This window comes from Podarcis bocagei, assembly GCF_964188305.1.
Source record: "Podarcis bocagei genome assembly, chromosome: 16".
In the NCBI taxonomy this organism is placed as follows: domain Eukaryota; kingdom Metazoa; phylum Chordata; class Lepidosauria; order Squamata; family Lacertidae; genus Podarcis; species Podarcis bocagei.
The window spans coordinates 36,912,761-36,938,355 of NC_138142.1; the positions used below are offsets into that span (position 1 = coordinate 36,912,761).

General features: G+C 46.1%; 1 long non-coding RNA gene across 1 annotated transcript; it reads left to right on the forward strand.

Annotated features, from left to right (window-relative positions):
• The first annotated feature begins 6,319 nt into the window (after window positions 1–6,319).
• LOC308575291 lies at window positions 6,320–22,302 on the forward strand. The gene is made up of 5 exons (XR_014002734.1): window positions 6,320–6,476; window positions 12,531–12,690; window positions 13,751–13,891; window positions 16,922–19,569; window positions 22,288–22,302. It is a non-coding gene; the product is annotated as an uncharacterized lncRNA (long non-coding RNA).
• The last annotated feature ends 3,293 nt before the right edge of the window (window positions 22,303–25,595 follow it).

A 25,595-nucleotide genomic window follows, 5' to 3' on the forward strand; every position in this document is an offset into this window, starting at 1 on the left:
TTGTAGTCCCAAAACATCTGGAGGGCCGAGTTTGGGGATGCCTGGTTAAGAACTTTGATTGTCTATCTATTCCTGATAGCCTACCGTGGGGTGGTCAGATCCCCTGATGGCTGACAGCGACCAGGTCTCCCAATGGGAAGTCCACAAGAGGACCTGACCTGGGGCAGACTTTGGTCTTTCGAATTTCAGCAGCATCCTGGGAGAGGTCAACATTCAGTGCCCCACTGCCTCTCGCCTTCCATTCTGACACTATGCTCTGACATTCTGCCAGTGCGGCAGAATTGGGTGCGCTGCCCTAAATCTGTCTCTGCTTGAGCACAACAGCAACACCCTCCCAGCTTGTGATGCCCTGCAAGTGGTAGGGAGAGACCTACTGCCTATGGCAGTGGAGGTAGAACATAACCACCATCTGGCAGAGAATTGTCTTCAGTCTTCAAGGACACCCACCTCTGCTGGGAATGCTCATTGTTGGTAAGCTGCCAAGGAAATGGGGGCAATTGGAAGGCCCCCAGCTGGCTCCAGCCCACTGGCCGGTGCGCCGGGCGATCTCCAGTCCTTGGTACAGCATCAGCGACCCGAGCTTCAGAAGCTTCAGAAGCATAGCTGTCAACTTACAGATTTGAAAATAAGGGACCAGGAGCCAAAATAAGGGATTTTCCAAGCACAGGTATGTTCAACTTCTGAGCCCCTCCAAGCCAAAGGCAGAAATCCCAGCCAGCAGCCAAATGAAGCCTCAAGCGGTGGTTCCCACAGTGCAGCAACCCGGCAAAGGGGATGCAGCAAGGAAAACCACCGTCACCTCTCCGCTGGGAAGCGCTGAGCAAAGGCGAGTCCCCGGGAAATGCGGCCGATTTGATCGGCACAAGGCATGCAAGCTCCACCCCCCAGTCGTTCTTAGACTCTTTATTGGGTGAGCAACGCAGCCAAGCAACACAGTTGGAGCCTCCCTCCTCCTTGGCCAGCAGGGAGGGAGGGAGGAAGAGAAGAAGAAGAAGAAGAGTTTGGATTTGATATCCCGCCTTTCACTCCCTTTAAGGAGTCTCAAAGCGGCTAACATTCTCCTTTCCCTTCCTCCCCCACAACAAACACTCTGTGAGGTGAGTGGGGCTGAGAGACTTCAGAGAAGTGTGACTGGCCCAAGGTCACCCAGCAGCTGCATGTGGAGGAGCGGAGACGCGAACCTGGTTCCCCAGATTACGAGACTACCGCTCTTAACCAAGAGGAGCTGCTTCCTTTGAAACCCGAGAAATTTAAGGGACATCATCAATAAGGGACAGCAGCGGGACATGGCGCTGGGATAAGGGACTTTCCCGCCAAATAAGGGATGGTTGACAGATATGCCCAGAAGCTGGGGCATGCTTCTCAGCAGAGTAAACACTACGCAACAGAAGTGGCAGGAGAAGTTGTGTGAGCATATTTACAAGCAGTTTATTCAGCATACAGCAGGACAAAAGGAAACATGTCTGATCCCTTTCGTGCCCAAAGCAAGACAGCAAAAGCAAAAGCTATACACAAACAGAAGTTCCCAGCAAGCTGTGCTGGAGTGTAAACAGGCATGTGACACATAACAATCATGCCTGTTCCTTAAGGTGGAACGGAATATCCCAACATCCTCCGCCTTTCCGTGTAATCTGTGTAACCTGTCGCAGTATTTCAGCCTAACTTCAACTGCTGCACATAAACCTTAAATTGTTCTCTGTGAACAACCTTAGACAACATATCTGCAGGAATTTTGTTTCCTGGCATGTAGGACACCTGAATGAGTCCTTTCTGGATACACTTTCTTGCACAATGTAACTTTATCTGCAAGTATTTGGTTCTTTGCTTGCAGCTCTCTGAGGCTATACACAAACAGAAGTTCTCAGCAAGCTGTGTAGACAGGCATGTGACACACAACAATCATGCCTGTTCCTTAAGGTGGAACGGAATCTTCCAACACTCATATGCTGGATTTTCTCCTTCAAGAAGGGTAGCAGTGTCCTGCTAGATTGGTCTTCTCCAATGTGGCATCCTCCAGATATTGCTGGACCCCCAACACCCTCAGTCCCTGCCAGCATGACCAACGTTAAGGGATGATGGGAGTCACGGTTCAGCTTCATTTGCAGAACATCTGGTTGGGGAAGGTTGAATTACACAGCGCACAAGATCTCCTCCAACACTGTGATTATACTGTATTATTCTTTCGGATGAATGAAGAAGTGTGTCAGTTCTCTCATAGTTCCAGCCAGCCAAACCATCCTACACAACATGCCATTCCCATTTTCCCTTCTCATCCCAACAGTCAATCAACATTCCAAGAGCACAGGTGACCCACATTAGGCTGTTTTGGCAGGTACAGTGGTACCTCAGGTTACAAACGCTTCGGGTTACACGACTCCACTAACCCGCAAGTAGTACCTCGGGTTAAGAACTTTATTTCAGGATAAGAACAGAAATCATGCGGCAGTGGCACAGTGGCAGCAGGAGGCCCCATTAGCTAAAGTGGTACCTCAGGTTAAGAACAGTTTCAGCTTAAGAACGGACCTCCGGAACAAATTAAGTTCTTAACCAGAGGTACCACTGTACTCCACAAATGCTTTTCTTGACATTCTTTGGGGTGTGTTTCTGCAAACTTTTTTGGTGTGTGTGTGTGTTGGGGGTTCCCCTGAGTGTTCCTCTTGTGTGTGAATGCAAATTGCCATTTTCACGACACAAGGATTACCACTTGTCTCCAAACTTCAGATGTTGAAGGGAATTTTATTGAAAAACCCAAGCGATAACAGCATTAACAGTGGGCCCCACCACAAATTGGGGCTCGTTTTTATTTAATCCAAAGGTTTTCAAATGATTGAGCAAAACTTGGATTCTCATCAAAAGAGTGCCTAGTCATAGGATCAGTGCTTTTTTTCTTAAAAAAATGTTTAGGGGTACTCTCATTTTGATTCAAGAAAATACCATTTTATAGTTCAAATTGGGGAAAATAAATACAGTAAATGGACAAAAGTACAAAGATTCACAAAATGTTTAGGGGTATGTGTACTCCTGCGTTCCCCCAGGAAAAACAACAACACAACACTGCATAGGATCATAGAAACATAGAATTGCAGGGCTGGAAGGGACCCCGAGGGTCATTTATTCCAACCCCCTGCAATGCAGGAATCTCAGCTAAAGCATCCATGACAGATGGCCATCCAACCTCTGCTTAATAATAATAATAATAATAATAATAATAATAATAATAATAATTTATTATTTGTACCTAGCCCATCTGGCTGGGTTTCCCCAGCCACTCCGGGTGGCTTCCAACAAAGATTAAAAATACATTAAAATGTCACACATTAAAAATTTCCCTGAACAAGGCTGCCTTCAGATGTCTTCTAAATGTCAGTTAGTTGTTTATCTCTTTGACATCTGATGGGTGCCACTACCGAGAAGGCCCGCTGCCTGGTTCCAATGAAGAGTCCACAACCTTCCGAGGGAGACCTTTCCAGTGTTGAACAGCTCTTCCTGTTAGAAAGTTCTTCCTGATAGTCAGAATCTCTCTTTTTTGGTCATTTGAAGCCATGGGTTCGAGTCCTACCCTCCAGATAAGGAGGAAACAAGCTTGCTTCATCTTGAAGCAGCCCTTGAGATATTTGAAGACAGCGGTCATATCTGCTCTCAGAATCCTCTTTTCCAGGCTAAACAAACCTAGCTCCTTCAACCTGTCCCCATATGAACTGACCTGACCTTGTGATCATTATCATGTGCCTCTTCCACAAGAGGTCCGGAGGGTGGGTAACATCAGGGCAGTCTTAAGCATATCCGGCGCATAGCTCCCTGGCACCTCGCCCCCCCGTTTCCCAGAGTTCGTTAGGAAGGACGCCGCTGCCAGTGGGGCTGGACACTTTGTGCTGCGATGGCCACAGTAAGAGGAGGCTCCAGGCGCGACGCTGCTTCGGCGCAGCATGGCGGAGGCGGGCGAGGGCTGCGAGCTGATGCTGGGAGGCACTGCGTCCAGTCTCCACCTCTTCCCTGATGCCCTCCAGAACTTGGCACCCCGGCACCCCGTGCCACTAGCCTCTATGGGTAAGATGCCCCTGGGTAACATGAGAATGGGCCTTCTGTGTAGTGCCTCCCTGCTTGTGGAACGCTCTCCCCAGGGATTCTCACTTGACTCCTTCTTTATACTCCTTTAGATGCCAGGCAAAAATGTTCCTCTTCAACCGGGCCTTTGGCTGATTACCATCCTATACTCTTTTTTATTTTATTTTTTAATTTTTTAAATTTGAATTTTATTTATTTATTAACTTCATTTATTACAGTCCAGAGACCCAACAAATCGTTACAGAGCAATGCACAATTCAGACAGCCTACCTCCAGGTTAAACAAGCATTTTGTTCCGACTTAAAAATAGGGATCATTGGTTCTTGCAACCACCAATAAAAACTTCGCCACTGCTAATGTTGTAGCGTTTGCCCGGTCTTCCAATAGGAACCTGACATAGTGAGCCTCTGATTTTCCCGGGAAAGGTACCAGCAAGGGTAATATCAGTTCAGCCCTGGCTTGCTCATATTTTGCACAGTGCAGTAAAATATGTTTTATAGAATCGATGTCTTGAGCACACGAGCAAAATCTGTCCTGGTAGGGAACTCCTCTCAACCTGCCATCCATCACTGCAGAAAGAAAGATGTTTAATCTGGATTTATTTAGTAAAGTTCTTACGTTACATCGGTAAACATTATCATATTACATCACAAGGCTTATTGTACTATAATTTTCAACATGTATACAAAGTTTACTAAAAGAAAAAAGGGGGGAAAAACAAGGACAAAAAACTATTCCAAAATTATATATGTACCAACACTCTGGACTTCCTGTCTATCCTGTTGTATATTCCTTTTTTTACAAATGAATGTACTCTTATTATTGTATATTTCTTTACATTTTATCTAATACATTCCTATATCAATATGTACCCTTGGTCTTATTTCTCAACTCAGTCTCTCTCCAACGTCAATTGAATGCTAGCATAGATAGCGAACCCTGACTGTATTTTTGAACATATATCTTATATCTATCCCACTTTCCCATAATTTTTTGTTTTGAATGTATTTGTGGGAGCGGAGGTTATGAGGTTATTTTGTTTTAGTTTTCATTATGTATTTTTGTTTTCTATACTCATCTTGCAAAATGCCCCGAGATCTTCGGGTGAAGGACTGTATACAAATTTAAAAATGAATGAATGAATGATCTAGTTCTGCATCTGTTCCCCAGTGGGAAATACATAAGCTGAACTAAACCGGACAACACTCTCCTGTCCTGTGGTTTCCAGCAACTGGTACAGTGGTACCTCAGGTTAAGTACTTAATTCGTTCCGGAGGTCCGTTCTTAACCTGAACCTGTTCTTAACCTGAAGCACCACTTTAGCTAATGGGGCCTCCTGCTGCTGCTGCGCCGCCGCTGCATGATTTCTGTTCTCATCCTGAAGCAAAGTTCTTAACCTGAAGCACTATTTCTGGGTTAGCGGAGTCTGTAACCTGAAGCATATGTAACCTGAAGCGTATGTAACCCGAGGTACCACTGTATTCAGAATCATTGCTGCCTCTGACTGTGGAGGCAGAGGACAGCTATAATTTCTTCCAGTGAATAGGAAACGTTCTTTTTCACAGATATTCTAAATAAAAAATAAAATGGTAGAATATCTGCAGCTAGCGAAAGGGACAGGAAGAGTAAGAGGAAGAGGAAGAGGCCAACCAAAACAAAAAGTCTATAAGGATTGGGGAATCTTTAAAGAATATTTAGAAAACCATGGAATAAAAGGAAACATCTTGGCAGAATTAGACTGATCCCTGTATTGTATAAATATAAGTTCCTAGGGAGGCAAGAAGAAATTATATAAGAAATATGTAACTGTGCGGTATAAAGTAATGGATAGATAAAGTACAGTGAGATTAATTGGAAGTCATTTTTAAATTTCTTCTCTATAAGTTTTATAATTGTGTTTAGTATCAGGAGTATATATAATGATAATTATATTAATTATATTATAATTATATTAATTAATTATCTTATAGTGTGGTGGTTTGTTTGATTTTTCTGTTATTTGCTTGTTTGATTGTATGTTTGTTTACTTGTATGTAGGTCTGTTTTCTCATAAATGTATTTATCTTAAATTAATAAAGATATCTTTTAAAAAAAGGAAACGTTCTTTTTCATTCTTCTTATTCCCTTGACCCCAATCTCCTGCAGAGAGCTAACCTGCTCCCCATCTCTCTCAACCTGTCTCTCACGCACGTGGATAAACACCTTCCTGACATATGATCATCTGGGAGGGTTCCAGCAGGAACGCAGGGGAAATGGAGCAACAACAGACAGCAGAGCAGGTTTGGCCAGAAGGAAACTCACCATCCGCCTCCCACTTTCTCTCACCGCTCAGCATAAGGGAAGCTGGCGTGGGGTGCCTTGCTTTTGCAAATGCTGCATTTGCCCGGGCCAATTTCTCAGCGCTGACCTGGGTAAGTCTTGGGATTTTATTCTGTCTTAGGTTTCAGGCTGCATACATATTTAAAGCAAACTCACCTGAAGAATCCAGGGGGAGGCACACTTTCTTCAGGGTGCTGGGAATTTGTAGCTCTGTGAGGAGTTAGCTGCAGTGCCCAGTATTCTTCGGAGAAAGTAATGTGCTTAAAAAAAAATAAAATGGTTTAGTTACATTGTGTGGGTGCAGTCCTGGGACCACAGAGTTGGGAATGAGGCATGCATCAAAAACCCATTTAGCCCAATTCACTTCTGTGTGGTTCCATTGATGTAAGGATTCACCATGCATGAAAGGTAAGGTAAAGGTAAGGGATCCCTGGACGGTTAAGTCTAGTCAAAGGTGACTGTTGCGGAGCTCATTTCGCTTCAGGCCGAGAGAGCCGGCGTTTGTCCACAGACAGCTTTTCGGGTCATGTGGCCAGCATGACTAAACCACTTCTGGAGCACGGAGGACCGTGACAAGTGCCAGAGCACACAGAAACGCCACTTACCTTCCCACCACAATGGTACCTATTTATCTACTTGCACTGGTGTGCTTTCAAACTGCTAGGTTGGCAGGAGCTGGGACAGAGCAACAGGAGCTCACCTTCTTGCGGGGATTCGAACCGCCGATCTTCTGATCGGCAAGCCCAAGAAGCTCCGTTGGTTTAGCAGCACCCCCAGCCCCTGAAACCAACTTGGGGGAAATTCAGACTGTAGCACATCATCAGTGGAAGTACTGGTGCTTTATAGAAAAATGGTATGTTACGAAATGCATTGATGATGAGAGGCTGATGGTGAATCCAGTTGGTATCTGAATATGTTTGTGTGTGTGTTTGACTACTCTTATATATGCAATTGTTCTGTACATGGTTTTTACTGTATTGCGAAATCCAGGAATGGCTCCAAGACTGTGGGCCATGGGTGCCATACAGCGTGCGTAGCCCTGGCACTGAAATTTGTGGGTGCTCAGCTCCTTCATGTGGAATTTTGTGGGTGCTCGGGTACCCAGGCTCCCAGGGAGTTTGCACCTATGTCTACTGCTGAACTACAGCCCTATCCCATAGCAGACAGCCAAATGCTCTGGGAAGCTCAAAATCAGGGCAGGAAGCAAATAGCCTTGCCCCACTATTGCATTCTAGTAACTTACTGTTCAGAGGCATATTATTTTGTTGTGTTAGATGATGAGTACGATGATTTCGCTCTGCAATAAGGCATGTGTATTGATTTGTTGTTGTTTAGTCGTTTAGTCGTGTCCAACTCTTCATGACCCCATGGACCAGAGCACACCAGGCACTCCTGTCTTCCACTTTCTCCCGCAGTTTGGTCAAACTCATGCTGGTAGCTTCCAGAACACTGTCCAACCATCTCCTCCTCTGTCGTCCCCTTCTCCTCGTGCCCTCCATCTTTCCCAACATCAGGGTCTTTTCCAGGGAGTCTTCTCTTCTCATGAGGTGGCCAAAGTCTTGGAGCCTCAGCTTCAGGATCTGTCCTTCCAGGGAGCACTCAGGGCTGATTTCCCTAAGAAAGGAGAGGTTTGATCTTCTTGCAGTCCATGGGACTCTCAAGAGTCTCCTCCAGCACCATAATTCAAAAGCATCAATTTTTCGAACTTGTTATTATTACCAGTATATGATTATTATTTTGCAGACAGCTTCAAGTTCCCCCCTTTGAAATTAATTGATCTAAGTTTGTCATGCCTATCAATTTCAATGGTCTACCTCAACATTAAATGCAAGCCATTGTTTTTTCACATATGAATCAGTTTTTATGAAGCATCTTGAAGTGATTTCACTATAGGGGGCCCCGGGGGCCTGAGCTCAGCACCTATACTGCAGCCCTCCCCCCCGATGCAACTTCTTGTGCTCTCTGAGGCCTTGCAGGATCTTGGAACCTGGCTTCAGGTGGCACCAGAAGCCAGGTTCTGAGGCTGCAGGGCGCGTGATGTCATGACATCACGTCGCAATGTGACATCATGACATCACGGTGCATGTGCTAGGCACCTATAACCTATAGCCCTTCCTTTTGTCTGCTTTAAATCTGGGAAGCCTGAAAGCAGATCCTGAGGCCCAGTGATTGGTATTCAGAGGCATCCTGCCTTGGACTGTGAAGATGGAACAAAACTCTCATGACAACCTTCTGCTCCATGACGTTGTCTAATCCCCTTTCAAAATCAAAGTGTTGGTGCTGACCTTTAAAGCCCTAAACGGCCTCAGTCCAGTATACCTGAAGGAGCGTCTCCACCCGCATCGTTCAGCCCAGACACTGAGGTCCAGCCTCAGAGGGCCTTCTGGCGAGAAGTGAGGTTACAGGGAACCAAACAGAGGGCTTTCTCGGTAGTGGCGCCCACCCTGTGGAATGCCCTCCTATTAGATGTCAAGGAAATAAGCAGCTATCTTATCTTTAAAAGACATCTGAAGGCAGCCCTGTTTAGGGAAGTTTTTAATATTTATGCTGTATTGTTTTTAACACTTGATTGGGAGCCACCCAGAGTGGCTGGGGAAACTCAGCCAGATGGGAGGGGTATAAATAATAAATTATTACAGTGGTACTTTGGGTTAAGTACTTAATTCGTTCCGGAGGTCCGTTCTTAACCTGAAACTGTTCTTAACCTGAAGACCACTTTAGCTAATGGGGCCTCCTGCTGCTGCCTCGCCGCTGGAGCACGATTTCTGTTCTCATCCTGAAGCAAAGTTCTTAACCTGAAGCACTATTTCTGGGTTAGCGGAGTCTGTAACCTGAAGCGTATGTAACCTAAAGCATATGTAACCCGAGGTACCACTGTATTATATTATTATTATCCAAGCTGGTCCCATCGCTGCCTCCTGTGAAGAGCAAATTCCATAATTCAACTACGCATTGTGTGAGGAAGTCCTTCCTTTGGACTGTCCTTAATCTTCCTGGTTGATGCCGAAATTCCTAGGAAGCAGAAAAGACTATTTATTTATGCGACCACAGCTGCACGGATTTTATTGGCCCAGAGATGGAAAGAAGATAAAGTCCCAACCAGAGAAGAATAGCAGATGAAGTTAGTGGACTATGCAGAAATGGCTAAAATGACCAGCAGAATCAGAAAAAAGGAAGGCCAAAATTTTAATAAGGAATGGGGAAATATTTTATAACGTATCTTAAAGACCATTGTAAACAGTTACAATCGTTAGTAAGATTGGACCACTTGTGGTTCATTGGTGAATTTTGGACACAATAGAGAGGTAAAATATTTGGGTTATCATAAAAGATGCAGGATGCAGTCTTCCTCAAACTTGGCCCTACAGCTGTTTTGAGACTACAATTCCCATCATCCCTGACCACTGGTATTGCTAGCTAGGGATCATGGGAGTTGTAGGCCAAAAACATCTGGAGGGCCAAGTTTCAGGAAGCCTGTGCAGGAGGAAATGATTGACAATAGGACCCACAAGGGGGAGGAGGGAAGTCCAAGAGATTCCTTGGAATCTTGTTTTTGTGTTGTATATGTGACTGTAAAATTTTAACCTCAAAAACCAAATAATTAATTTAAGAAACCCTTGCTGGTACCTTTCCCGGGAAAATCAGAGGCTCACTATGTCAGGTTCCTACTGGAAGACCAGACAAATGCTAGAACATTAGCATTGGCGAAGTTTTTATCGGTGGTTGCGAGAACCAATGATCCCTATCTTTAAGTCGGAACAAAATGCTTGTTTAACCTGGAGGTAGGCTGTCTGAATTGTGCGTTGCTTTGTTGGGTCTCTGGACCGTAATAAAGATTGATTGAAAAAACAAAAAAGTATCTTCCAGGTTGACAGCTGAGAGGCTGCAAATTGACACCTACTTACCGGTAATTGGTAGCAAGACCCATTAGACATGATGGGTCTTACATCAGAGTAGACATTCTTAGGATTGCACCTGTTGTGTCAACAGGTGTCATTTCTCCAGGTTAATCCCAAGTGTTCCAGCAGACACCCATGATTTGTGTGGGAGAACATATGGGCGGTTTTGGGCGTGAGTCATGGCCAAATCCTTCTCTCACTCCTCCGCCTCCTATTTTGTTCAATTGCAGCCATGGGGTGTAGCTCCCTGTGTGATACTTGCTTGCTTGCCAGGGGAAAAGTGGGTCATGAAAATCAAATGCCTACGACAGTGCACAGCAGCCAACTCCAGGGGGCCATGGGTGCTTGGGCGCCCACAATAATATAATTTTGGAAAGGAAATTATATAATATCTAACATTGGAATTATATAATAATATAACACTGGGAAGGAAATTCTATCCCAACAAAAGGGGAATGGTTAAGTAAACTATGTGAGTACCTGAAGGATTTAATAAGGCATAAATCCAAAACTATAATTCCAAAACAATGGGAATGCTTAAATGAATATTTATACAAGCACGGCTCAAATACGAAAGTTTGGTTGTGCTTAGACTAACCTTGTGAAGAATATAGAGAACATAAAGATTTGACTGATTATGAAAGAACCTAAGGAAGGGAAATGATTGAAGAACAGATGTAAAGGCGAGCAAGATAACTAAGACGTGCGGTGAATGCGGTGGAAGTCTTTTATAATATTTTAACTAGGATTTATATATTTTAATGTTTGAAGCATGAATTTGGTAATATTATTGGTTATGAAAAGTATTTTCTTTTCTTTTGTCTTTTTTTAGTTTGCATTTTGGAAAACATGTATATAAATGTGTTTACAGTGTTATGTATTGTTCTTTGTCTTTCTTTCTTTTCTTGTAAAATTCAATAAAATAGAAAATAATAATAATTTTGGGGGCTGGGTGCCCACAAAGTCAATGAAAAACATTGGCAGGTGGCAGCAACACTGCCTCCGAGAGAGAAGCAGTTCAGCTCTGCCCTCCTCTGCCAGTCAGCGAAGCACCCTTTTCTGGCGGGTGGGTCTCTCTGTCTCCAAGTCCAAGCCCCTCCCCATGGAAAAGGGTGTCTTGCTGTCTGTGGATAGGAGGAAGAAGAGCAGTCACCGCTGCCGCCGCAACGCAGATGTGTGACATCTCTCTCACACGCCAGCACGTAGTGCGTGTGATGTTGCATGTCCATGTTGCAGCTGTGGGTACCCACAGTGGCACCCCTGCAACAGCGGTACCCAAACTGCAATCTGTGGACCACCAGTGATCCATGAGCTTCATTCAGGTCATCCAGTGCATGTCTGCATTGAAATTTCATGTTGAATTTTCGTTGCCTTTCAATTGCATCTTTTATTTCTTTTATTGCATTTTATTACAATCTGAACACTATGAGTGCAGATTCCAATACAGGAAGATGCAACATAAGATATAAAAGAAGCAGCAAGAGGACAGCTACAAATAATTCAGCATCTAGCGCAGCGCATTGCAGTTGCTTCCAAAATGGAATGAAAATCTGGTATTTTAAGGTGGTCCGTAAAAAGAAGATGACCTACAGTGACCTATTCAGTCTCCTGCACTGGGAAAGGACTCCTAGCCTGTAGTGGTTTGGAGTTACTCGTGCGTAAACTGTCCCTTTTTGGAGCTTGGTTGCCTGGGTTAAACCGTCCCGACTGCACAGCCCATCTCAGCGTGGCTGCCTCAGTCGCTTGCAGAGACTGTCTGTGGGCGTTTCTTAAACCGTTGCCAGCATAAGAGTTGTTTGACTCCCAATCGTCTCCGCCTCTCATTGCGCGGAAGTCTCCTGCGCAAGGAGGGCATGGGTAGTGGAGGACCAGGGCTCTCCTCACTGACTTCCAAGGAAGAATCCCGGAGCCCTTCCACCTCTTCTCCCATTTGTTCTCCTGGATCCTTGGTGTTACGTTGATGTCCTTCCCCCTCCATCAAGCTGCGTCTCCCCCTAGTGCTTGTTCCTTCCCCTGCGGAATCAGAGAGCCTCTCCTTCGCCTGTTGCTCTGATGTCAGTTTCCTGACATAGCCCTTCCACGATATGTCTTTGACTACCAGTTAAATTGTTACGGCTTTTGGTTCATACAATAAAACCCTTTTTGCTGAATACCAGTTGAGCCAGGATGCTGAAGCAAATGGGCTTTTGGCCTGATCCAGCAGGCTTTTATTACGTTCTTGTGATCAGCCTTCATTCCTACTTGCAGGAAAAAATCTGAGCATCGCAAGATGTCAAGCCTGTACAGAGCCTTCACAAACATGATTGAGCGGAACTCCAAGGCAAACCACAAGAAGGTGGCCGAGACGGAGAAGTTCCAGAAGAGTGAGTTTAAGAAGCTAATTCACCAGGAACTCTCACCGGTCAAGGTAATCCTTGTTTGAGGGGAAAGTGGTCTCACAACACAGATGGATCCAGAGCAGCTGGCAGATGGAGATATATCATCCAGACAAGTAGCTTATCAATCAATCCCTCTTCCCAGGGGACTCTGGGAATTGTAGCTTTGGGTGGGGGGATAGGGGGTATAACAAGCTACACTTCCCAGAATTCGTGGGGAGAAGCTAGGACTCTTAGAGCGGTATAATACTGCTTTAAATGTAGGATACAAACATGGCCTGTATCTATGGAGGCATCATTGGTGGCTTTCTGACCTTTCTCCAATCACCATACTCCTCTCAGGCCAATTTGCATTTCAAGCAACCAACACTTCTTGTTATCCCAAAATACAGACATGCTTTTACACTTGCAAGACTGGATGTTTTGCCATCTGTGGTACTTGAGGGTCGATTCCCAAAGATCCTGCCTGAGAAACGTCTTTGCCCCTCTGGAGATGGTAGCACTGAAACAGCGGCACACGTCCTCCTGTCTTGTACTCTCTACAAAGACCTGAGGAACGAGATCATCACCCCACTCGTACTGACCATCCCAGGGCGCTCATCCACTGCCACAATGTCCTTTCTTCTATCAGATCAAAATGAGCAGATAACAGCAAAGGTTGCTAGGTTCATAGCAGGGACAATCAGAACAAGGGCCACTAACTGATGGCTCTTATATCAAATTCCTTTTTCTGCATATACTGTAATGCTTTACTGTTGCTATAGCCATTGGCTGATGCGAATAAAGTTTTATCTTATCTATCTTAACCAACACCTCTCACACTAAGGGGGAAAAGGCTGCCATCCTTATCTGGCATTGAAACCAATGACCAAGAATTCAGGTGGGTCTACAGAGGAGATGGGCAGCTCCCATGGCTAATCCAATGTAGTTCTCATAATCTGTTGGGACTTCTGCTATATGAAAAGGAATTCCATCGAAACCTGGATAAGTAAAGGGTACAGGTGGGGGTAAGATATGATTAATTCTCTAAAGCTGTGATCCCTCACATCTGTCATCTCCTTCTCCATCCTCTTCCCTTCTTTGTGACTCCAGAGGACATCCAGTAATAAGTACAAGCATATGAAGAATCTCCCCGACTCCGACGTTGAACTGATGAATGACAAGGAGGTTGTGCCCTGTGTTTACTGAAGTGTGCCCCAGGTGATTGTGTCCCTAGCGTGGACTTCAAAGAAGGTACTGTTCCATATGGGGGTATTCTATTGCAGCTGCATTATCTATCGGGGGTAGGAAAGTCATTCATGAACCTTTGGCATCCCTTTCCCCTTGGAAGCCATTGCAAATCCAGCCTCCGTAAGAGAGAGGTTACTGGAGCTCATTGGTGTGGCTCTAATATTTCCAAATGAGCAACAATGGTGGCTGGCACCTGTTGGGATTGGTAGGGTGAAAGGCTGGGAGCCCAATAGTAGGGGGAGCCAGAGCTGACAATGGGTAGAACTTGAGTCAATGACAATATGGGTTCAGTCCTGACCACAGGACTGAGTTGGCTTTGGTTGCCCTGATGGATGACCTATGCAGAGAGAGGAACAGGGGGAGTGCAACCTTGCTCCTGTTTTAGTTGAAGATGCCAGGGATTGAATCTGGATACTTTTCAATGAAAAGCAGATGCTATACCACTGAACTGTGGTCCTTCCCCAAAGCGTCACATCAAAAGGTCACCTCAAAGGATATATTTAGATGGTGGATATTCCCCTCCCAAATGGTTATGGGCCACAGGAAGGTTAGGCTAGCCTCAACCAGAGCCAGGGCTTTTTCGGCTGTGGCTCCGATCTGGTGGAATGCTCTGTCACAAGAGACTAGGGCCCTGCGGGACTTGACATCTTTCCGCAGGGCCTGCAAGACAGAGCTGTTCCACCAGGCCTTTGGCCAAGGCACAGTCTGACCCCCCTCCTTTGGTAAGAGAACTTCACAGAACTCTAGCCCAATGGTTGCCATTAATTTGATTTTGAATTGATTTTAGAATGAATTGATTTTAAATGCTGTGTTACTTTTATTGTTGTTAGCTGCTCTGAGCCCGGCTTCAGCTGGGGAGGGCGGGATATAAATAAAATATTATTATTATTATTATTATTATTATTATTATTATTATTATGAAGGAAGTTACTGCAAGGGAGAGACACTAAGGCTGAGGCTGTTTTCTGATGGTGTTTCCAATTATAGTAGGGTAGGAAAGTGGAAAATAGTGCTACTATTCACATTGGGAAACCCTTTGGTTTCAGATAGTACATGGGTAAAGGTAAAGGGACCCCTGACTTTTAAGTCCAGTTGTGGATGACTCTGGGGTTGCGGTGCTCATCTCGCTTTACTGGCCGAGGGAGCCGACGTTTGTCCGCAGACAGTTTTTCCGGGTCATGTGGCCAGTATGACTAAGACGCTTCTAGTGAAACCAGAGCAGCAGATGGAAACACCGTTTATCTTCCCTTACCTATTTATCTACTTGCACTTTGATGTGCTTTCAAACGGCTAGGTTGGCAGGAGCTGGGACCGAGCAACGGGAGCTCACCCGTCGTGGAGATTCAAACTGCCGACCTTCTGATCGGCAAGTCCTAGGCTCTGTGGTTTAGACCACGGCGCCACCCGTGTCCCTTTTAGTACATGGGTAGATGAGTCTAAAAAGCCCGGGACACAAATTTTCATGGCCCTCTAGAGGCTATAGTGGCTCATTTAACAAAAACAATGTATTTAGTGTTAATCCTGGAACCAGACAATATTGCTCTTGGGAAAAGCAAGTCTCTATCTTCATACAATTTTAAATCCATAGGAGAGATCTTGCAGAAAGGGGCTCATTGGTTGCCAGGTGTGACCCCCCCCATCTTTCCTACCCAACTAATTACTGTTGAACATAGGAACTTCGGAATCTACCTTATGCTGAGTCAGACTGTTTATCTCAGTGATGCCTACTCAGACTGGCAGCCGTTCTTCAGGGTTTCAGACAGGGAGCATTTCCCAGGCCTACCTGGGGATTCCAGTGATTGGACCTGGGATATACTGCATGGCAATTTGATGCTCACCACTGAACTACAGTTCTTCCTCATCACCTTCAGACCAATCAGCTGGAAGAAAACCAAACCAAACCAGCCCAGCAACTCAGAGATTCCCATTTTCCTTACTGTCAGCTTCAAACATGTTTCACTCCCAGCCTTAAACCTCCACAGAGGGCGTGGTTTTGTAAGATTTGTTACTGAACTCTTTTGACAAAATGCACTTTTAAGTGCTAAATTGCTGACCTACTTCTTGCATTGTGTTTCATTTGTTTTCTTGGTATAAGCTGCCCTGAGAACAAAAGGCTATGTTGACAACAGCAGACCCGGCTAGGCAAGGTGTCAAACCAGTTATTTCCATTGGGTTAAGTCCGTTGTTAGTCCTACCCAGAGTAGATCCACTGAAATTAATGGGCCTAAACTAACCAGTAATTTAAGTGGGTCTACTCTGAGTAGGAGGGACACGGGTGGTGCTGTGGATTAAACCACAGAGCCTAGGACTTGCCGATCAGAAGGTCAGTGGTTCAAATCCCCGCAACGGGGTGAGTTCCCGTTGCTCTGTCCCTGCTCCTGCCCACCTAGCAGTTTGAAAGCACGTCATAGCTGCAAGTAGATAAATAGGTACCGCTCCGGCGGGGAGGTAAACGCCGTTTTCGTGCACTGTTCTGATTCGCCAGAAGCGGCTTAGTCATGCTGGCCACATGACCTGGAAGCTGCACGCTGGCTCCCTTGGCCAATAAAGCGAGATGAGCGCCGCAACCCCAGAGTCGGCCACGACTGGACCTAATGGTCAGGGGTCCCTTTACCTTTACCTTACTCTGAGTAGGACTAGCATTAGCTACAGTTGGGTCGTGGTTAGAGTGCTGGGCTAGTACCCAGGGTTGAAATCCTTGTTGGGTCATGGAGCCCACTGAATATGACCTCAGGCCAGTCACTGTCTCTCAGCCTAGTCTACCTCACAGGGATGTTTTGAGGATAAAAACAGGGAGAGGATAGAACTATGTATGCCCTCTTGAACCCCCCTTTGAAGTTGGATAGAAATGCAACAGCAAATAAATCAATGATTCCAATACGTTGAGAAGTGGGTGGTTTTCTCATGGAAGATTGTTGTTGTTGTTGTTTTCACTGATTGAAAATGCCAGTTTTGTACTGTTGATGCAGCACTGATTTTGAGCCACGCTGTCCACACTCATTTGCAATGATTCCTCATCTTTCTCCCTTGCAGGACCCAGAGCTCCTTGGAAGAAGTTCTGGATGAAGTCACCCGAACAATCAAGGAGATGTGATGGGGTCAAGAATCCGTTTCTTTTGTGGAAGTGGGGGGCATTTGCATAGGAAAGAACAGTTGTGCCTCCTCCTTCGTGTGTGTGTGTGTGTGTGTGTGAGAGAGAGAGAGAGAGAGAGAGAGAGAGACAGCAGTCCTGTGTAGACACGCCTTGTACCAAACAATCAGTGATCCTGTTTGCTTTGGGTGCCAATGCTTACGATGCACAAAAAATAATAATTGAGCAGCGGGAGGGTAAGATGCAATAATCCATTTACAACAGGGGTGGGGAGCAACCAACAGCCAGGGCCATTCCCTTCAGTGGTGGGTTCATGGAATACCTTTGGGGCACAAGTCCAGGGGTGTGACTCAGAGGGTGAGGAGGCAGCAGACTTTAAGGAAGAGAAACGAAACCTCAAAAAGCAGCTAACCTTTTTGAGCCAAAGGCCACATGAGCCAACCTTCCAAGGGATGGGGAACAGCCAAAGTGTAGCCAACGTGACAAAGTGGCTTTGGTGAGGACTGTACTTCTCAAGCTTCTTTTCCAAGGGGACCCAAAGGAGCAGCCAGCAAAAGTGATTTTTTAATAAAATAAAATTGATGTATGTTTTTTGAGCTGAGGTGTGTGTGCTTGGGAGCCACACAAATACCTTTGGCATCGCAATGTCACAGTAGGGTACACACAGGAAAAGCCAGTGTGTGTGTGCAAAAACGTATGTGCACACATTTATAAATATGTGCTTGTGTTTGTGTGTTTGCCAACCCCACCAAATTCCCACTCCTTTGCCACCCTTCCCCAATACCTGGCCGTCATCCCTCGTTCCACACCTGACCAGTCAAGACTCTTACATTACCAAGCCACACCATGCGTGATGGAAACACGCCTTTGTGCAAGATGCTTGTCCATATTGAGGAGAGGGAGATTGAAATTGTTTCTATGTTTGTTTCTTCCACTGGTCCTTTTGGAATTTTCTATCTGCCAGACTGGAAGGTTGATGAGTCAGAGATATAGTGGAGGAGGGGAATGGAAAGCTTAAATTACCACCAAGAACTGAGTACAATAGGTAGGGTTTAAACTTTCTGATTTGTAAATTTGGCCATTTCCATTGCATTTGTTTCATTTGCAAAAAGTAATTTATTTACATTTTTTGGAATTCTTTAAAAAAAACAACCAAAGTATTTTCTTTCTACCACAGCTTTTCTCTTGTCATTTATTTATTTTACATGTCATCTTTCCTTAAAAAAACAATAATGTCTGAAATCTATTTACTGGATCTGTAATTTACTGGTTAACATCTGGATGCTTCCTGGAGACAGAAGTGAGATCGACACATCGAAATCGATGAGTTCGCATAACAACCCCATAAAAACGCAATGGTGTGGTATGCCGAGTTGCTGAAAAGGGGGAATGGCAACTAAATTGGAGGGAGGGATAGAATCACACACACACACACACACACACACACACACACTGGAAAAAACCATTGTCTGGATCCCCAAACACATAGAGGAAATAGAGGAATCCACTGTATTCCACCCCCTCCTGAACACCCAGGTGATAACTGAGCATTGTTGACTGACTGTTGGGGCTGATGAGATTTAGAGTCCAACATGGAGAGCCCTGGGTTCCTCAACCACAGATTGGATCTCCAAGATATCCCACCATCTCTCTCACTCGCTCTCTGAAACCATAGGCTTGTAGTGACTTGCACCTTTGATGGATAAACCAAAGCTGGGCACATTCCTGATTCTGAAGGAACTGCTTCTAGCAGAAAAACAGGACAAAGTCTAGCAAAACACTTTGCTTCTGCCCTTATGAGGACTAATATATACTAATACTAGAAGCAGGAAACGGCCGTGGTAGCTAATAGCCACTGCTGATTTAATCTTCTACCAATTGGCGCAATCTACCCTTTTAAAGTAGGGACGCGGGTGGTGCTGTGGGTTAAACCACAGAGCCTAGGACTTGCTGATCAGCAGGTCGGCAGTTCGAATCCCCATGACGGGGTGAGCTCCTGTTGCTCGGTCCCTGCTCCTGCCAACCTAGCAGTTCGAAAGCACGTCAAAGTGCAAGTAGATAAATAGGTACCACTCTGGCGGGAAGGTAAACGGCGTTTCCGTGCGCTGTTCTGGTTCACCAGAAGCGGCTTAGTGATGCTGGCCACATGACCTGGAAGCTGTACGCCGGCTCCCTCGGCCAATAAAGCGAGATGAGCGCCGCAACCCCAGAGTCGGTCACAACTGGACCTAACAGTCAGGGGTCCCTTAAACCTTTACCCTTTTAAATGTAGTTTGGAAAGCTTTGGTCTGTAGGGTTGCCCTATTTTGAAGAGCAAAAAAGAGGACACCACTTCTATTTGTAACTATGGATCGCTATGATGACTCTCATTTTACATACCCATGAAAAAGAGGACATGTCCTGGAAAAAGAGGACATATGGCAACCCTAGCTGGGGCATCAAGCACCACTGAGAGGCTGCCAGGTGGACCAACAGTTTGAATCAGTATGAGGTCACTTCCTATATTCCATTGTCAGTGCTTTGGTAGGACACTAGGGGGCACCCTAACCCTTTCCTAATACAGTGGTAGCTCAGGTTACATACTCTTCAGGTTACAGACTCGACTAACCCAGAAATAGTGCTTCAGGTTCAGAACTTTGCTTAGCTAAAGTGGTACCTCAGGTTAAGAACAGTTTGAGGTTAAGAACGGACCTCTGAAACAAATTAAGTACTTAACCCGAGGTACCACTGTACAGTAATGCATCAAACATTAAAAGCTTCCCTAAACAGGGCTGCCCTCAGATGTCTTTAAAAGTCTGGTAGTTGTTCTTCTCTGACATCTGGTGGGAGGGCGTTCCACAGGGCGGGTGCCACCACCGAGAAGGCCCTCTGCCTGGTTCCCTGTACCTTGGCTTCTCGCAGTGAGGGAACCGCTAGAAGGCCCTCGGTGCTGGACCTCAATGTCCAGGCAGAATGATGGGGGTGGAGACGCTTCTTCAGGTATACAGGACCGAGGCTGTTTAGGGCTTTAAAGGTCAGCACCAACACACTGAATTCTGCTTGGAAACGTACTGGGAGCCAAGTACTGGTGTTATCTGGTCTCGGCGGCCCCTCCCAGTCACCAGTCTAGCTGCCGCATTCTGGATTAGTTGCAGTTTCTGGGTCACCTTCAAAGGTAGCCCCACATAGAGTGCATTGCAGTAGTCCAAGCAGGAGATAACCAGAGCATGCACCACTCTGGCAAGGCAGTCCGCAGGAAGGTAGGGTCTCAGCCTACGTACCAGATGGAGCTGATAAACAGCTGCCCTGGACACAGAATTAACCTGCGCCTCCATGGACAGCTGCAAGTCCAAAATGACTCCCAGGCTGCGCAACTGATCCTTCAGGGGCACAGTTACCCCATTCAGAAGCTCTAAGTTCACTCACTGGAATTGGGGACGAGCTGGTACTACAAAATGTGACAGGCCCTCTACCACTGGCTAGGCCAGCGGAGCTTTCTAAACTTTTCATGTTGGTGACAAACCTTTTAGACATGTATCATTTCGTGACACAGTCGTTCAGTTTTACTAGCAAACTGGAGGTTAAACTAACCCCTTTCCAGCCCCGGGAGGAGCGCTTGTGCCAACACACCTACGCACTGCAGACGACACACTAATGTGTCATGACACCTGGTTTGGAAAACTCTGGGCTGCACGGCTGCCATATTTTGAAGAGCAAAAAAGAGGACACATTCGCCAACTTTGACTTTTAACTATGGATTGCTGACAACTTTCCACTTTATATACCCTTGATAAAGAGGGCATGTCCTGGAAAAAGAGGACATATGGCAACCTTAGCTAGGGCATCAAGCACCACTGAGAGGCTGCCAGGTGGACCAACAGTTTGAATTAGTATGAGGTCACTTCCTATATTCCTTTGTCAGTGTTTGGGGGTGACATACCGTATTTTTCTGTGTATAAGACTAGGTTTTTTCCCTAAAAAATAATGTCAAAAATTAGGGGGCGTCTTATACGCAGATACACCCCCCTTTTTAAAAACCTGAGTCCCCCAAAATGCATTATATATACATAAGATACATTATATATACATTATATCTTATACATGGGGGTGTCTTATAGACGGAAAAATACGGTATTTCGAAAAGTGAAAATCCAGACACAGAAGTTATTGAGTTATTGAGATTTTTTTTTTGGGGGGGGGGCAAAGTTTGAGCTATTTTAAAGAAAATTCTCCAAGATCAATGCAGTGGTACGTCGGTTTAAGAACAGTCTGGTTTCAGGACAATTTTGTTTACAAACTCCGCAAAACCGGAAATAGTGCCTTGGTTTGAGAACTTTACCTCGGTCTAAGAACGGAATCCGAATGGTGGAAGGGCACCAGCGCTGGGAGGCCTCCTTAGGGAAAGCGCGCCTCGGTTTAAGAACGGTTTTGGTTTAAGAACAGACTTCCAGAACGGATTAAGTTCGTAAACCGAGGTACCACTGTATTCCGGCTTTGTCTGGGAAATTCTGGATTTATGGAAGCCCTATGGTTGGACACTAGAGGGCACCCTAACTCTTTCCTAATACCATATCCAGCTGCTCCCATATTTAGATGTCCTGTATTTAGATGTCTAAGGCATTTTCAGGCATTTTCCTGAAGTCATGAATGCCCAACTGTCTGAAGAGGTAAGGATGGGAGAATCAGTCAATTCTGGTTTCGTGAAAACGGGGTCCTGCAAATTGCACTTGCCATAAACATTTCCCCCGAATGCACACATTTTAATGCAGCTGTTTCCCCCCTTAATAAAGCAGTTTTTGAACGTTCTTTTCACAGATAAATGCATTTTTATGCCAGTAGAGGCATTTTTTATGTACACATTACTTGGCCGGAGGACTGCATCATCTGGGGCTTTCTAGTTTTAGAGAAAAAGCAAGAGGTGACGAGAAAGAAGTTTACAACATTATACATGGCATGGAGAAAGGGGGTAGAGAAATGTTTCTCTCTTTCTCCCCCATGACACTAGAACTCATAGACATCCAATGGAGCTGAATGTTGGAAGATTCAGGACAGATAACAGAAGGACTTCTTCACACAGTGCAGTGTTAAACTGTAGAACTCACTCCCACAAGAGGCAGTGATAACAAGCAACTTGGGCGGCATTTAAAAATAAATTCATGGAGGATGAAGCTAAGGGGAAAAGTTTCAAACAGCTGACACCGTCAAAATAGAGGACTGTACCCTGTGAAGAGGCCACCTGACCACCCGTCACGCGCATGACACGCTGTCTTCTGGGTGATCTGCAGGGCAGAACAGCAATACAGTGGTACTCGGGTTACATACGCTTCAGGTTACATACGCTTCAGGTTACAGACTCCGCTAACCCAGAAATAGTGCTTCAGGTTAAGAACTTTGCTTCAGGATGAGAACAGAAATTGTGCTCCGGCGGCGCAGCAGCAGCAGGAGGCCCCATTAGCTAAAGTGGTGCTTCAGGTTAAGAACAGTTTCAGGTTAAGAATGGACCTCCAGAACAAATTAAGTACTTAACCCGAGGTACCACTGTACTTGGAACAAGTGATTGTGTGGACAGGCGGAGTCCCCCAAAACCCTAGGCGGCCCCTGTGTGGAATAACGACCCAAGACAACGTGCTATGGGATTAAAATTGGCCACAACTTTATTATGTTTCAGATGTGGGAAGACCTTGGCTCAGGCATTGGGCGTTTATCCCTCCCAGTCCCCCGCTGGGAATCTGGAGAACATCAGGGTTATCCAGAGTGTGTGTGTGTGGGATGGGCTGGCTCTGGAGAACATATGTTCAAGCAGAGACAGCCCGCCTCCATTACGGCGCCGTCGCAGGGGAGAGCAATGACGACCTCTAGGCATACAGCCAGAGCCTCCCCTCAAACAACCCCTTTAATGGGGAACCCTGGTATCGCCGCTGCAAAGAGGAGGGGGGCGTGGGTCACCGCTGCATGCCCCCCCAATTCAGGGAAGATAGACTAAAGGATTCCACCCAAGGCCCGATGCTGCCAAAATTGTGATGTTTTGCTACGGGAAAGGCAAACTTGCCAATGCAGGAGAATTCCTTTCCGGCCCTTCAACAGCGACCTTGATGTAGCAGCGCCCGCGTACCTGTGGAGAAAAGGTTAACCTGCAAAAGAAGCCTTAACTGAGGGTGGGTAGGGTGGGAGAAGCTCTGGAGCCAACTGACGATTCCCAGGTAAGATCCTCCCCTTATTGTGTGGGCAGGTAGTCCCTCCCCCTACCTGGCCTGGTCACCTTGGCAACGCCTCCCCAGGCGGGATTGGGCAACTGGCTGAGGTAGGTGGAGACCTCCAGGTATCCCACCTGGGGAAGGCGAAGCCAAGCCTGTGCTAATGGTGCCGCATAGGGTCCAGGGAGCTGCGTGCGACCACGCAAAGGGCGCCCCCCATTTAATGTGGGGAGCGGTCGTTACGAATTGTTATTTCACAAGCCACTGAAATTGGCAGACTCCTTTTTTCCCTGTTGGATGTTGACCAAGGAGTGAGAGAGGAGAGCTGAGTCTCATCTCTGCATTTCTCTACATGCAGGGATTTGTCTGGAAATGCATGAGTTACTGGTCCTTAGGATTGTGAAACGGATCTGGCAATAAGCACATTGAGCCTGGGAAACACTGCGAGTTTTGCTATTCTGGCTAAGCAATCTTTCCCACTGGTTCCTGATTTTAGCCCCTGGGTTGCCCATGAGAAATCATTGGTGGCTGATGCCCTCGGGCACGAGTGGGATGGAAGGCAAAGAGCCCAACATTTTGTGGAGACAGAGCCAACGAGAAGCAGAGACAACTGGTTCTAGTTTTGTCGCCGTCTTCCTCCCGGCTGAGTTCTACAACGAACAGCCTTGAGACTAAGGAGCAGAAGTTGACAGGCCGTGTTAATGCTCTGGACTGTTTGTGAGATAAGTAGGCTGAATTTGGAGGGGCAGCGCCATATTCACCTATTCTCCAGCCGGCACCAGATTCTTCAGCCCTTCTCTAAATATATTGATGTCTGCAATATGGTATAGTAATATGATTCTACAGTGGTACCTCGGGTTACATACGCTTCAGCTTACAGACTCCGGTAACCCAGAAATAGTGCTTCAGGTTAAGAACTTTGCTTCAGGATGAGAACAGAAATCATGCTCCGGCAGCACGGCAGCAGCAGGAGGTCCCATTAGCTAAAGTGGTGCTTCAGGTTAAGAACAGTTTCAGGTTAAGTACGGACCTCTGGAATGAATTAAGTACTTAACCTGAGGTAGCACTGTACTGGGAGGGTTCTTAAACAGCAGAGATGGAAAATCAGTGGCCCTCCATACATTACCAGACCACAACTCCTGCCATTCTTGACTATTGGATATGCTGGTTTGCAGACCCTCCAATAGTCCCTGTTTTCCAGGGACAGTCCCAGATTTACAGAAGCCGTCCTGGTTTCTGATTTGATCCTGGAATGTCCCCCTTTTCCTTAAAGGTAAAGGGACCCCTGACTGTTAGGTCCAGTCACGGGCGACTCTGGGGTTGCGGTGCTCATCTCGCTTTACTGGCCGAGGGAGCTGACGTTTGTCCACAGACAGTTTTTCCGGGTCATGTGGGCAGCATGACTAAGCTGCTTCTGGCGAAACCAGAGCAGTGCACAGAAACGCTGTTTACCTTCCCGCCGGAGCGGTACCTATTTATCTACTTGCACTTTGTAAGAAGCTTTGTAAGAAGCACATATGATCCCCTTGTTACAACAGATCCACTGGCTATTGGTCTATTTCTAGGGACAATTCAAAGTGCTGCTTATGGTCCATAAAGCCCTATACCATGGGATATGGGTGGAGCTATGGTCTAAACCAGGCATGGCCAAACTTGGTCCTCCAGCTGTTTTGGGACTACAATTCCCACCATCCCTGACCACTGGTCCTGTTAGTTAGGGATGATGGGAGTTGTAGTCCCAAAACAGCTGGAGGACCAAGTTTGGCCATGCCTGTCTAAACCACTGAGCCTCTTGGGCTTGCTATTCAAAAGGTTGGCGATTTGAATCCCCACGACAGAGTGAGTTCTCATTGCTCTGTCCAGCTCCTACCAACCTAGTAGTTCGAAAGCACACCAGGGCAAGTAGATAAATAGGTACCGCTGCGGCAGGAAGGTAAATGGTGTCCCGTTGCGCCAGAAGCAGTTTAATCATGCTAGCCACATGACTCGGAAAGCTGTCTGTGGACAAACAGGCTCCCTCGGCCTGAAAGTGAGATGAGCGCCGCAACCCCATAGTCGCCTTTGACTGGACTTAACCGTCCAGGGGTCCTTCACCTTTTACCTTTATATCAGAGCTTTCCCAACTTTTCATGTTGGTGACACACACTTTAGATGTGCATTATTTTGTAACACGGTAATTCAGTTTTACTAGCAAACTGGAGGTTAAACTAACCCCTTTCCGGGAGGAGCGTGGAGACCATTTGCATGACACACCTACACACTGCAGCCGACCCACAAACTTGTCAAGTCACACAGTTTAGACAGCTCTGCCCTGTACAGTTAGGCCCAGGCGATCTGAAGGACCATAGTCTCCTATATACATGGTTCTCCCCATCCTCTCACCCAGAGAGCTTCATGGTTGAGTGATGTGGGGGTCAGGTGGAATTGCTATGAGGAATTATGA